This window comes from Scyliorhinus torazame, chromosome 2, assembly GCF_047496885.1.
Source record: "Scyliorhinus torazame isolate Kashiwa2021f chromosome 2, sScyTor2.1, whole genome shotgun sequence".
Taxonomy (NCBI): domain Eukaryota; kingdom Metazoa; phylum Chordata; class Chondrichthyes; order Carcharhiniformes; family Scyliorhinidae; genus Scyliorhinus; species Scyliorhinus torazame.
The window spans coordinates 47925855-47939538 of NC_092708.1; the positions used below are offsets into that span (position 1 = coordinate 47925855).

General features: G+C 47.6%; 1 protein-coding gene across 2 annotated transcripts in view; it reads right to left on the minus strand.

The window, feature by feature from the left end:
* Positions 1–13684, minus strand: part of lypd6 (LY6/PLAUR domain containing 6) — a 340700-nt gene that overhangs the window by 326417 nt on the left and 599 nt on the right. The window lies entirely within an intron of this gene.

The following is a 13684-nucleotide window of genomic DNA, read 5'->3' on the forward strand; positions in this document are numbered from 1 at the left end:
GCACTCCAGTTTGATTAATCTATCTTTCCTCACTTTGTAATGTGTGTCATGTACGTTTATGTGCATGTGAACTTCGAGGGAACATGCACGTGAAAGTCAAAGTGTTTTTCTTTCTTCGAGCAGGTTAAGTATAAAAAAGCTAACTTCTTTTTTTGTAAAGCTCAAGGAAACCTCTCCAATTGGTTCTTTCTTGATCACACCACAAACAGTTAGACATTAACTGAATTGGCGAATATATCCTTTCATAAAAACACTGCTACAGGTTAAAAGGGGAATGGGAAAAGAGACGACCTATTTGACCCCTCTTCATCCATCCTAACAATGCACATGAGGAGAGAGGCCTTGGGCGGGCTTCTCCAACCCCCCGCCAGGTCGGAGAATCCCCAGGGGGGCGGCATGAATCCCGCCCTGCCGCTCCGACGCAGGCTGCCGTATTCTCCGGCGCCAGCTTTCGGGCGGGGGTGGGGATTAATCCGTGCCGGTCGGGGGCCGTTGGCAGCAGGCTCCCCCCGGCAATTCTCCAGGCCCCGATGGGCCGAGCGGCCGTCGGTTTCTGGCCAGTCCCGTCGGCATGGATTGGACATGGTCCCACATGGCGGGTAAATTGGCTGGTGCGGTTCTCCGGGGGGGGGGGGGGGGGGGGGGGGGGGGGTGGCATGTTGGGATCCGGCCCCTCCTGGCCCGTGATCGGGGCCCACCGATCTGCAGGCAGGCCTGTGCCGTGGGAGCACTCCTTCCTTCCGCACCGACCCCTGTAGGGCTCCACCATGGCCGGCGCGGAGAAGACACCCCACTGCGCATGCGCTATAATACGCCAGCCGATCTGCGCATACGCGGAACCACGCCGGCGGTTCTGCGCATACGCTAACGTGCGCCGGCCCTTCGCCGCTGGCTGGCGCGGTGCCAACCCCTCCAGCGCCGGCCTAGCCCCCAGAAGTGCGGAGGATTTCCGGAGTGGTTCGCGGCGCTTTTTATACCAGCGTCGGGCCACCGCGGGGATTCGGGAGAATCCCGCCCATGGTTTTCCTGTGGTGAAGGGTGGTATCAGAACTACCCTTCGAACGGAAATGAGGTAATGTAAGGAGACTGGCCCCGAGCACTTAGCAGCAGTGTCACAAGATGTTTGGTGTTCTCACATGGGTAGCCACGTTCGTGAATACACCGTCACATAAAACTGTTTGTCCAACAGATGACCACCAATGGTGTAAACATTAAACCTATAAAAGACTTAATTACCTGCAAAGACTCACATTCAAATTATCATCTTGCATCATTGGCTTTGTCTATATTTGTGTTTGTGTAACCTACCTCGTTACTCACCTGATGAAGGAGCTACGCTACGAAAGCTAATGATTCCAAACAAACCTTTTGGACTTTAACCTGGTGTTGTAAGGCTTCTTACTATAGAAATTAAAATCAGGGATGTGCAAGTGCCCAGAATTAGATGAGTGCAGTTATGTAAATGGATTGTGGGGTTGGAGGAGATTGTAGAGAGGGAGGGAGGGGCGAGGGCACAGAAGAATTTGAATTAAGACATTGCTTGACATTGAATGTAGGTCAGTGAGTACAGGAGTAATAGGTGTGGTTTAAAATATGGGAAAGACTCCCTGTGCTTGTGTGGGCCTCACCCCCACAACCCAAAAAAAGATGTGCAGGGCCAGTGGATTGGCCACGCTAAATTGCCCCTTAATTAGAAAAGAAATTGTGTATTCCAAATTTATTAAAAAAGATATGGGAAGAGTATTTTAGAATGACCTCAAGTTTTCAGAAAGTAGAATGTGAGAAACCAGCCACATTGTGATAGGCATTTTTAGAAGCTATCAATGGCTTTATTGAAGGTTTCAGCAGATGTGTGGAGACAGGAGCAAAACTCTGTGATGTTGCAGAGATGGAAATGGGTAGTCTTGGTGATGGCATGAAGGTGTGGTTGGAAAGTCAACTTGAGGTAAAACATGACACCAATGTTGCAAACTGGCTGATTTAATCTCAAAAAATTGTAAGTGAGAGCAATGGAGCCACTAGCAAGGGAATGGACGTTAGAGTGGGGACCAAAAACAATGGCTTCAGCCTTCCCAGTATTTAACTGAAGGAAATTTCTGATCATCCAGTACTGGATGTTGGCTAAGCAGTCTGATAATTTAGCAACGGTGAAGAAATCGAGAGAGGTTGTGGTGAGGTGGACCTGGGTATTATCAGTGTGCCTCTGAAAACTAATGCTGTACCTTCGGAGATGACAAATAGGAGTGAACCAAGGATAGGTGCTTAGAGAACACCAATGGTAATGATGCTGAAGTGAGAAGCGAAGCCATTGTAAATGATACATTGGCTACAATTAGATGGATAGAATGGAACCAAATGAGTGCAGTCCCCACAGATGGATGGCCGTGGACGGGTGTTGGAGGACAATGGTGTGGTCAACCATGTAAAAGGCTTCATGCAGATCAAGACGAATGAAGAGGGTGAGTTTAACTTTGTCACAGTCACACACTACGTCACTCTTGACTTTGATGAAAGGTGTTTCATTTTGGAAAGAAAGGACAGAGAATAAAATAGACAGACTGAGAAAGAATGGAAAGATTGCGAATATATATAAAATCTGAAAATGGTCTTGGTTGCTAGGGGACAATCATCATAACCTTGAATTGTTGTTGCAGGAACTCTTCAGGTCAAAGAATCATGAATCTGTGGAAATCACTACCCCAGAGTGTCGTGGTTGAAGGGATTTGAGTAAATCTAAGGAGGAGATAGTGGAGTTGAGGCCGAGATGAGATCAGCCATGATTGTATTGAATGGCGGAGCGGGCTCGAGGGGCTGAATTGTCTTCTCCTGCTCCTAGTTTATATGTTCTTATCCTTAACCAGCCTTCTTTAGCTGCTTCATCAATGACCTTCAGTCTATGATAAGGTCTAGGGTGTGTATGTCAGGTCACTGACAATTCCTAATTTTGTCGTGTTCAGCTTCATTTAAAATCACTTCATTAATGAACCAACCCGCACCTTAACCATTTTTCCATAGAGGGAGTTCGGATGTGGGGGGAGAGGAGGCGGGCGCAATAGTGGGTCATGGTGATTAAATAACTTACTTCTTAGGTTTGGCTCTTAAACAAAAGTGCAATTGTCTCCATTTTTTTTTAAAAGCCCAGAGATCGAAATGAAAGATGTTCAAAATGCAAATAGGCTAGGCATTGAAATTATTTCCTCAAAAGTCTGTAAACAATAAGCAATTCATTAACCTGCTTTGGTAATCGATAAGCCCTTCACACCCAATGTGTGGGGGCCTCCCTAGTCTCGGGCGTTTGCTAGGAGTTGGCTGGTATCCGCCTTCCTCTCAGACTGTGACACGGAAATAGAAGCAGAGATGCATTCTGATTTAGAATCAAAAAGCTGCATTATCAGATTTTAGCCAGACTAAAAGACAAAGGTTACTGATTGCAGTCATTTTGGACACCGGAGCACCCGGAGGAAACCCACGCAGACACGGGGGAAAGTGCAAACTCCACACAGTCACCCAAGGCCACAATTGAACCCGGGTCCCTGGCACGGTGAGGCAGCAGTGCTAACCATTATGCCGGCCAAAGCTCATTATCAAACCTAATTTTATCAAATATTTTCTTCCAAAAGCTTACCTGGACCAACCAAGGTCGTGAGAGCAGGGCAGAGTCTGGCTATTTGGCAATGAATTAGTAGCTCCCCTCCTGCACCCTCAGAGCATTTCTATCATCTACAACTCTCAGGTCCAAGAGCAATGGAATATGCACCACTTGGCTGAATGAGTAGAGCAGCAACAATCAGCAACAAACCCAACACCATCCAGACAAAACAGTTCAGCTCACTGGCATCCTGCCGTTGGATTCAGTATCTGACCCCCATCACCACGAGTGCTGTGTGTACAATCTGCAGGATGCACTGCAGCAACCTGCCAGGATTACTGTGAGAGCACCTCCCATTCCCACAGTCTCTACCATCAAAAAAGCCACAAGCAACAACATCATAGGAACACCATCATCACAAATCACACAGTATACTCACTTACATTACAACGTTGTTCCTTCATTATGACTGAATGAAAATTCTGACATTTTCCACCTCATACCATCGTCCAAAATGGTTCGGAAAGGCCCTTCATCACCTTCTCTAGGCAAGAAAAGTAATTCTAGTCTGGAAGCATTAGCTACACCCAATGAACAAATTTAAATTAAAAATGTCAAGGATCATAACAACACAGAAACAGGAATGGCCATTGAGGCCCACAATCCTGTTCTGTCATTCAATTAGATTACTGCTGATCTACCACCGAACTCCACATGTCCAACGTTGTCCGTATCCTTCAATATTGTTGGGAACAAAATTCTACCTACCTGAGTTTTAAAACTAACAAGTTTCGTTTGCAGAAAGTCCCAAATGTTTACAACAAGAACTTGCATTTATATCACAGCTTCAATGTAATAAACCAACCCACAGTGGCTCATAGAGGAATTATAAAACAAAACATGACACCAAGTCACATGAGGAGATATTAAGATACTAGCAGATATTTGGTGAAAGTGGTAGACTTTAAGGAATACCTCGTAGGAGGAAAGTGAGGTACAGTGGTTTAGGGAGAGTATTCTTGAGCTTAGGGCCTTGGAAGCTGAAGACATGGGCCGGGATTATCCCCTACCCGGCGGGGCGGGGAGGGGTCCCGGTGGGATGGAGTGGGGGGAACCACTCTGGCGTCGGGCCGCCCCAAAGGTGCGGATTTCTCCGTACCTTCAGGGGCCAAGCCTTCACCTTGAGGGGCTAGGCCCGGGCCGAAGTGGTTGGCGCGCTGCCAGCCGGCGGGAAAGGCCTTTGACGCCACGCCAGCCGGGGCCGAAGGGACTGAGCCGGGCAGCGGAAGTCCGCGCATACGCGGGAGCGTCAGCGGCTGCTGACGTCATCCCCGCGCATGCGCAGGGGGGGGGGGTCAATTCGGCATCGGCCATCGCGGAGGCTGTGGCCGAGGCGGAAGAAAAAGAGTGCCCCCACGGCACATCCCCGCCCGCGGATCGGTGGGCCCCGATCGCGGGCCAGGCCACCGTGGGGGCACCCACCGGGGCCAGATCGCCCCGCGCCCCATCCCAGGACTCCAGAGCCCGCCCACGCGTTGGTCCCACCGGTAAGGTAAGTGGTTTGATACACGCCGGCAGCACTGGCATGACAGCAGCGGGACTTCGGCCCATCACAGGCCGGAGAATCGACGGGGGGGGGGGCCGCCGACCGGCGCGGCGTGACTCCCGCCCCCGCCGAATTTTAGGTGCCGGAGAATCCGGCTGCCGGCAGGGGCGGGATTCACGCCACCCCCGGCGATTCTCCAACCCAGCGGGGGGTCGGAGAATCCCGCCCATGGTCACCCAAGATGGAGCCAGTAAAAGCGGGGAAACTTCAGAGGCCAGAATCAAAAGAGTGCAGATATATTTATAGGTTGTGGGGCAGATTACACACACAAGGATGAACATTTTCAAATTGAGGCATTGTTTAACCGGGAGCTAGAGTAGGTGTAGGTAAACAAACGCAGGAGTGATGGGTGAACAGCATTTGGTGTAAATTAAGACGCAGTCAGCAGAATTCTGGATAGTCTCAAGCTTACAGAGGATAGAATGCAGGGGACTAGCCAGGAGTGCTTTAGAATAGTCGAGTCCAGAGGTAACAAAGGTATGAATGACGATTTGAGCAGCTGGGGGGGGGGGGGGGGGGGGGGGGGGGCGGCGGGGGGGGCAGAGACAGGCGAAGGTGCAGCGCTGGAAATAGGTGATCTTGGTTATTGCATGGACATGTGGGTGTTACCAACGGTTTGGTTCAGCTTCAGAGAGGTTGTCAGTGATAAGGGTGGAACTGGTGGTGAGGGAGCAGAGTTTCTGGTGGGGTCTAAGGGCACTGACTTCGGTCTTTTCAATATTTAATTGACGGGAAACTTTTAATCATCAACAACTGGGTGTCAGGTAAGCAGTCTGGTAATGTAGAAATGAGAGAAAGCGACAGGATCGAGAGAGGTGGTGAGGTGGAGGTGGGTCGTCAGTTTATTATGTGAACACTGATGCTGTATTTTGGATGATGCCACGGAGGGGCAGCAGGTAGATGAGAAATAGGGAGAAGCAAGGATTGGAGAACACTAGGTGGAACGAAGAGGAATGGGAACAAAAGTGGTCGACAGCAATTTTCTGGCAACTATTAGAAATAGGGGGCTCAATTCAGCGGCCTCATCACACCTGACTTGGTGTCAGGGCAAGGCCGTTGAATCTCGCGAAAGATCTCTCGCACGATTCACGACTCTCAAACAGTCTTGCCAGATTTAACGGGGTCCTGCGAGACGTCACGATTCGGATCTCACCCTCACTGGGCGTGATCCAGATCAGCATATTTAAATGAGCCAATAGGTTCATTTAAATACGCGTTCACGGGATTCTCCCAGTACGCGGGACCTAACGGCCGTGCTGGGGAGACCTCACCAGAGCGCCATTATGTACTGGTTTCCACAAACACGGATCAGTCAAAATGACACTGGAGGAGAGGGAAGGTTCTACCAGGCCATTAGAAAGCCCCGGGTGGGTGGGGACAGGGCAGGTTGGCACACTGGCATCCTCTCTGGCACCCGAGTACCTTGGCACTGCCACCCTGGCACCCTGGCAGTGCCGCTATCAGGGTGCCAGGGAGCATTGTCAGGCAGGCTGGGGAACTTCCAGGGTGGCAGTGCCAAAATGCCCTGGGGCCAGGTTGGCACTGATGGTATCGGGCCCTTACCAGGTAGAGGGGGGCTGAGGGGGTGTTCCCCGTGAACCTCCCTGAGGTTGTGGGGGGTGAAAACCTTGGGGGGGGGGGCTGCTGAAAGTGGGGGAAGGTGCGAATGATTGGGGCAGCCAGACAATCATAGAATCATAGAATTTACAGTGCAGAAGGAGGCCATTCGGCCCATCGAGTCTGCACCGGCTCTTGGAAAGAGCACCCTATCCAAGGTCAACACCGCCACCCTATCCCCATAACCCAGTAACCCCACCTAACACTAAGGGCAATTTTGGACACTAAGGGCAATTTATCATGGCCAATCCACCTAACCTGCACATCTTTGGACTGTGGGAGGAAACCTGAGCACCCGGAGGAAACCCACGCACACACGGGGAGGATGTGCAGACTCCGCACAGACAGTGACCCAAGCTGGAATCGAACCTGGGACCCTGGAACTGTGAAGCAATTGTGCTATCCACAAGGCTACCGTGCTGCCAATATGGCACCCCAATCTGCAAGGAACCTTTCCTGCTACTCTAAGTGCGACCTTGGAGGAGAGAAACCTCAGGCCAAAGAAAACACAAAGTTTGTTAAATAGTGAGATGTTTCTCGGATCTGCAGTAACAGCCCGCTAAACATGCCCAAACCGGACATAGATTTTTCCAGTTATATCACGCCCAAGATTCCACACAATACGAACATTTTTTTAAAAGAGCCTTTGCTATTCTCATTTAGCATGAGCTTTCCTTTACTGAAGACAATGAAGACAAAAGAGCGTGTTTGATATGAGCTCCTGTGCACTTAAAGTTTTAATTGTTCATCGTACACTTGGTGCAAAAAACAAAATCACTCCATCCTCAGGCACTGGGCTTCAGTATGCAGATGATGCTTCTGTATGCACTCACTCAGAAATGGTCATTGTCGATTCCTTCTCTGAAGCCAATGTGAAAGTGGGACTTAAACACCTGGAAAACGAAGGTTCTCTTCCAACCAGCTCCCACAGCAAAGCCATGCAAAATCCTGGAAAATGTGCACCACTCTTGAAATCTTGCAAACCTCCTCTCAATGGAAGCAGGCGTAGATGACAAAGTTCATCATCACTTCCAATGTGCCAATCAGCCTTTGAGGGGCAGGATCTCAAACCCAAAACTAAGGTCAAGGTTCACTGGGCAGCAGTGATCCCCGCACTCCGACATTCCTCACTAACTTGGACAATCTATAGCTACACCTCATAGCTCTGGAGAAGTCCAGCAGTGGTGCCTTTGCAAGATCCTCCAAATCCGGTGACAAGAAAGGTGATCCAGCATCCTCTCCCAAACCAACAGTCCCAAGCATCATGATAGTAATCACTCAGAACCAGCATTGCTGGGCAGGACATGTTCTTTATCTACCTGACACAAGACTGAAGCAACTGTTCTCCTTCAAATATAGTAAGAAGTCTTACAACACCAGGTTAACGGCCAACAGGTTTATTGGGAATCACTAGCTTTCGGAGCGTAGCTCCTTCATCAGGTGATCATGCATCTTGGTCTGTGGCTGACCAAAATGGAGGTTTATTCGGCAAGGCAGTAACTACATTGAAAGACATCGTTGGGAGACCTCAGCGGCATCAGAGAGAACTCCAAACACTTCATCTACCCAAGTCCTAAATCTCCCCCCAGTAACTTCTATTTTTGGTACAGCTTGGTTTCTCGCTGGGTTGTGGGCAAGCACCACCTGCCACACAGGTGGCAGAGTCTGCAAGTTGATCATTGGACTTACCAGCTTTCTCAGAACCAGTTGCACCCGGGTAGAAGCAAGTCATCCCAATGGACTGCCTAAGAAGAAGACATCTTGGTACAGGTATGTTGGGCCTAGCCATAGCTATATAGGTGTGTCTCAATGGCAAGTTCAGATCCCTGCCACATAGTGAATGCTTGGCTAAAGCCTGCAGATTGGCACTCTGTGGTCCACCGCCCTGGAGCAACAATAGGTTGCAACAGCCCACTCTGCTTTTCTGAGGTCATGAATAATTCATAACAGCCAGAGGAAAAATTAAACATCCAATCTATGTGGAAAGAATTCATCACATCGGCGTGAATCACATCAAATTAATCAGTCATGACTGCTGTACTCATCAGTTATGCAGACAGACACCACTTGGGAGATGGTAATTTATGGAAAATAATCCACCAACACTTCATCTCTCCATTTAATGGTTCTGTATGGGACTAATAACTTTCTATTCGTAGACTCATTAATTGAATGCAGTGATCTAACTGTGCATTGGTGCAGGAAATGGCATGCTATGACCATTTCAAACGTTTTGCTAACATTCTCTTTCACTGGAAGGGTAATTTGATGTTACCTTAAAGGTGCCTTTGTCATTCAGTGGAATTGAACATTTATTTTTCCAAAGTGACCAGATTAAAAAAAGGTTTGTCTGCTACTAGTAATACTGCTTGCTCTAAGATCTATTCTGGCTTCAATTATATCAAAATTCCTATTTTTAAACTGTCAGGAAGGAACTATTTTTGTCCCAACAGGATGACAGAATAATTTAGCATTTTTAATATGCATTTGCTCTGTTAATGATATTGCTCACATCCCCGTGTGAAACTAAGCCATGCAGAAATTAGAAGTTTTAGGGATTTAGGACTTGGCTGTGATGCCCCCACAGAAGAATAGTTTGCCAACCCTGAGGGGAGAATTTTACATGTCCACACTTGCTCAACATTCAGAAAATCCTGAGCTACGTTGTTAAAATTTCCAATTTGTACGACCAGATAACAAGGATCTACTCTGAAACGCCCTCAGAAATGGGCTAGTGAGCCACTCAGTTGTATCAAACTGCTACAAGGTCAAGAAGAAATGAAACTTGTTCAATCCCTCCACCACCGACAAACAGTGGTAACCGTGTGAATCATCTATAAGATGCACTGCAAGAACTCATCAAGGTTCATTAAGCAGCACCTTCCAAACCCAAGACCATTGCCATTTAGAAGGACAAGATCAGTAGATACCTGGGAACACCACCACCTGGAAGTTCTCCTCCAAGTCACTCAGTATCCTTACTTAGAAATGTATCACCATTCCTTCACTGTCACTGGGTCAAAATCCTGGAAATCCCTCCCTAACAGCACTATGGGTATACCTACACCCATAGGACTGTAGCGGTTCAAAAAGGCAGCTCACCACCAGCTTCTCATGGGCAAATAGGGATGGGCAATAAATACTGGTCTGGTCACTGACATTCTACAAATAAACTACTTGTCACCTCTACTGTTGTGTATTCATATTCAAGGTCACTTTACAAGTTTGATCATGTGACATATTGGTGGTATCATCAGCAGTTTTTTTGGGGGGGGGTTAACAGACTATTCGAGCAGCCTGTGGGTAAACACCTTTCCAATGAAGTTCTTGCTTGTTTGTGCCTACGTGGTCTGCAAGCCAATCTTTTACAAATACCACAGTGCCTACAGATATGTAAGTGTACACACTGATCACAGTGAAGGTATCTCATAGGAAGTGCAAGCTGACACACCACATGCATGTTCCAATGGTTAGGATCAAACTTTTAATCATCTTTCTCTCTCCACAAACACTACCAGACCTGCTGAACTTTGCCAAATATTCTATTTTTATTTCAGATCTCCAGCATCCGCAGAATTTTGTTTTTATTTTATTCAGCTCCCATGGAACTATTTGATTAGTTCTCCGCCTGCCTCTTGTAGCCACCTAAATTGGCCAACTCCCGATTTAAAATGGCGAATGACGAAGGCTGATGGGAAAGTCAGCCAACATAGACAGAAACCAGCAGCTGCAGGTTTGCTGTGTATTTAAGGCCAGACAACATCGATACCAGCAGCCATCAGCATAACAAAGTAGCAGCCATCTGCATACTGAGGAACCCCGGGAACAATAAGTAACATTTTGGACACACAAAGCAAAGCCAGACTCCGCGGCGCCAGCAGGAGCCAACACAAAGGAGGTGAACGAGCACCTCAAGACTGCCCATCGATCAGGGAACTGCTCCAGTCTTGGAGAAATCAAACCAAGCGATTGGGACAAAGTCCAATCACTTGGGACCAGGTACAGGGGCTGCCCAATCCCTCCTTGTGATCCTAACGCGAAGCGTGAAGGATCACAAAACTACGTTGCTTTCCATTCCCTGACCTGGGGAGCACTTCTTTCATGGCCTCTGCACTGTCCATAACTATGCAAAAAAATTTTAACTAACAATTCTAAGGCGCGCTATGTCAAACAGGGACATGCATTACATAACAAAAACAATTGGGAACCTCTAAACATCCTTAATACACTACTCTGACTTAAACATTTCATCACTCTAACTTCCTCAACCATACAAACAGAATCATAGCAGTTTATACACATTTTTCCTGGCTTGTCAGTCAAGCTCAGGATCGTACAATTGCTCATGAACATTTCTTTACATTTCTTTATTTACAATCAAACCGCAAATGAATGCTCTTTATTATAGATCGCGGGGGTCGGGGGTCTGATCGTATCCAAAAATAGGGGATCTGATCCTATATACCGGGGTGCGAGCGCGGTAGGCTCTCCTTCTCCATTTTCTCAGACGCATAGTCTGCACGATGCAGCAGAGCATCGCCAATACCAACAAGGTTTCTATTACGTAGGACAGGGAATACCAGGTTATAAACCTGTCACACCAAGATGGTGCGGACAAGCAGGTTAGGGCAGTTCTGCAAAAGAACAGAGCAGCATTCGCGACCCACAAGCACGACTGTGGACGGATGACTGGCTCCGTACAAATAACAGGACCTGACCCTAAACTCCAAAAACAGTATGGATTTCCCCAAGAGGCAGAGGGAGAAATCTCAAAGGTAATAGAAAGCTTATTAGAGCAGGGCATACTTAGATCAGTACCCTCCACTAATAATGCCCCGATTTGGCCAGTGAGAAAGCCCGATGGATCATGGCGACTGACCATCGATTACCGGGAACTCAACAAAATCACCCCCGCAGCAGCCCCCACAGTCGCAACAAGTCCCGAGACCATGCTCAAGCATTGACTCAATTCCCGATACTTCACGGTTTTGGATGTCAGTAATGGATTCTGGTCCATTCCATTGGCAAAGGCGTGCCAGTACAAATTTGCCTTCACCTTTAAAAATCAGCAACATGCCTGCCACAAGGATTCCACAACTCCCCGTCCATTTTCCACCGACAGCTGGCAAATGGTTTGGCCAAATTCTCTCGCCCCGAATGTCTGGTCCAGTACGTAGACGACCTACTATTGCAGACAGACACCAAAGAAGAGCACATTGAGCTTCTGTCCGAACTCCTGGAACTATTACACTCAATCGGTTGTTAAGTCAACCCCAAAAAGGCCCAGATTTTGGAAGATAAAGTGATATAGTTAAGGATAGGCCTGTTAGCTATAGAAGTAGCTTAGACGTAGAATTTGTGCATGAGTAGCGATTACTGTGTATAATAAATGTGCTTTGATTTGAATCGTCCTAATCGGTGTACTGGGTTATTGATCATTACTCGGACTTGAACCTCGTGGCGGTATCACAAAGATACCTGGCGACTCAAGAGCAAAGGTAATAAAAGGTTCGATTCCCGCTTGGGTCACTGTCTCATAGAATCATAGAATTTACAGTGCAGAAGGAGGCCATTTGGCCCATCGAGTCAGCACCGACTCTTGCGGAGTCTGTGCGGAGTCTGCACGTTCTCCCCATGTCTGCGTGGGTTTCCTCCGGGTGCTCCGGTTTTCTCCCACAAGTCCCGAAAGACGTGCTCGTTAGGTGAATTGGACATTCTGAATTCTCCCTCTGTGTATCCGAACGGGCACCGGAGTGTGGCGACTCGGGGATTTTCAGAGTAACTTCATTGCATTGTTAATGTAAACCTACTTGTGATAATAATAAAGATTATCATTCTAATTAATATTTATGCTCCCAACACGTTTCATAGAACATAGAACATAGAACATAGAACATTACAGCGCAGTACGGGCCCTTCGGCCCTCGATGTTGCGCTGACCTGTGAAACCACTCTAAAGCCTATCTACACTATTCCCTTATCGTCCATATGTCTATCCAATGACCATTTGAATGCCCTTAGTGTTGGCGAGTCCACTACTATTGTAGGCAGGGCATTCCACGCCCTTACTACTCTCGGAGTAAAGAACCTACCTCTGACATCTGTCCTATATCCATCTCCCTTCAATTTAAAGCTATGTCCCCTCGAGCTAGACATCACCATCCAAGGAAAAAGGCTCTCACTGATCCCACCATGGCAGCTGGTGGAATTTTAATAAATCTGGAATTAAAAGCAATCCAAGTGATGGTGACCATGATTCCATTGCCTAAATCTCATCTGGTTCACTACTCTTCAGGGAAGGAAATCTGCCATCCTTACCTGGCCTACATATGATTCCAGATCAACAGAATGCCCTCCCAATTGCACTCTGAAATGGGCTATCAAGTCACTCAGTTGTATCAAACTGTTACAAGGTCCACAAAAAGGAATGAAACCAGACTGACCACCGCAAAATGGGGGTTTGTGCACGCCAAAATTGGGAGCTAGATCCCACAGACAAGTCAAGGAGCACCCAGACATGGTTATATATACTCACCAAATCATATGTTACTATGTCCCAGATGCCACCCTCATCATTGTTGGGTATATCCTCTCCCACTGACAGGAGAGATTCGTCAGAGGTGGAAACAAAGTGGCAGACAGCGAGGAAATGAGAGACGATCAGGTGCTACATAAATGCAAGTTCTGTGATCAGCCTGAGAGCTGAACTATGCTCACAAACTTCATACAAAGTGATATATTGTTATATATATTATTTCCAATACCCAACTCAATAAACAAGTATTTGGTGCATTGCTTGTACAAGATTTACACAATGTTACCGACCCAGCTCAAATCCCTTGCATCTACACATAGACTTTGAGAGGTAAAAG